This window comes from Mus caroli, unplaced genomic scaffold (assembly GCF_978045245.1).
Source record: "Mus caroli unplaced genomic scaffold, Mus_caroli_1 scaffold_8, whole genome shotgun sequence".
NCBI lineage: Eukaryota > Metazoa > Chordata > Mammalia > Rodentia > Muridae > Mus > Mus caroli.
In genome coordinates this window covers 89,155,502-89,156,716 of record NW_028227263.1, presented here as the reverse complement: position 1 = coordinate 89,156,716, position 1,215 = coordinate 89,155,502, and the positions used below count along the sequence as shown (strand labels likewise).

The 1,215-nt window shown below is 41.2% G+C and overlaps 1 non-coding gene across 1 annotated transcript; it reads left to right on the top strand.

Annotated features, from left to right (window-relative positions):
* The first annotated feature begins 659 nt into the window (after window positions 1–659).
* On the top strand, window positions 660–793 carry LOC115031661 (small nucleolar RNA SNORA17). Its single transcript, XR_003837329.1, has one exon. It is a non-coding gene; the product is annotated as a small nucleolar RNA SNORA17 (small nucleolar RNA).
* Window positions 794–1,215: the final 422 nt, after the last annotated feature.

Sequence of the window (1,215 nt, the reverse complement as noted above, 5' to 3'; positions counted from 1 at the left end):
AGGTGAAAAGCAACCCCCAAATTTCTGCCCCTTGGCAATTGATAAACACAGATAAAAACAGCAAAGTGGCTGAACACAACTTTAACTAAAAAAGAGTCAGTAGTCCTCCTATTTAAAAATAATAAATGGGCTAAGAAATAAATCAGGTAAACAACATCATTCACAGTAATCACAAATAATATAAAATATATTAGTGTAACTCTAATTAAGCAAGTGAAAGACCTGTTGTGCTACTTAGGGTTTCCATTGCTGTGAACTGACATGATGACCAAGACAACCCTCATAAATAACAGCATTTAATTGGGGCTGTATTGCATGTTCAGAGGTTCAGTCCATTATCATCAAGGCTGAAAGCATGGAAGCATTCAGGTAGGCATGGATCTTGAGAAGAAGCTGGGAGTTCTACATCTTGTTCTGACAATGATCAAGTAAAGCTTCCAAACAGCTAGGAGGAGGAAGGTCAGCCTATTCCCACAGTGACACACTGCCTCCAACAAGGCCACACCTCCCAACAATGCCACTCCCTATGAGCCAAGCATATTTAAACCACCACACCTGTATGCCAAGAACTTCAATTTTTTGAAGAATCAAATAGAAAAGATATCAGATGGAAGGTCTTAAATGATCATGTATTAGTATGATTAGTACAGTAAAAATGGCCTGCTCCTAGAGGCTTTGCAGGTATGGCTGCTATGTAACATGTATGTCATTTAGTGGCAGACAGGAGACAAGCTATGTCTAGGTCATAGTGTTTTGTCTTATGAACATCTGAATGGTTAGTAGCTATGATGGTTTGTATATGATTGACCCAGGGAGTGGCACTATTTGGAGGTATGACCTTTTTGGAGTAGGTGTGGTCTTGTTGGAGGAAGTGTGTCATTGTGGGTGTGGGCTTTAAGACCCTCCTCTTCTCTGCCTGGAAACCAGTCTACTCATAGCAGCCTTCAGGTGAAGATGTAGAACTCTCAGTTCCACCTAGACCATGCCTGCCTGGATGTTGCCAGGCTCCAGCATTGATGATTATGAACTGAACCTCTGAACTTGAAAGCCAGCCCCAGTCAAATATTGTTCTTATAAAAGTTGCCATGGTTGTGGTGTCTGTTCACAGCAGTAAAACCTTAACTAAGACAGTAGCCTAACATTCCCTGAAAAAAAAGTGAGCCTGAGATGACCATCAGTCTAAAGCCAGAGATCTTGTACAGTGAACTAGCCAGA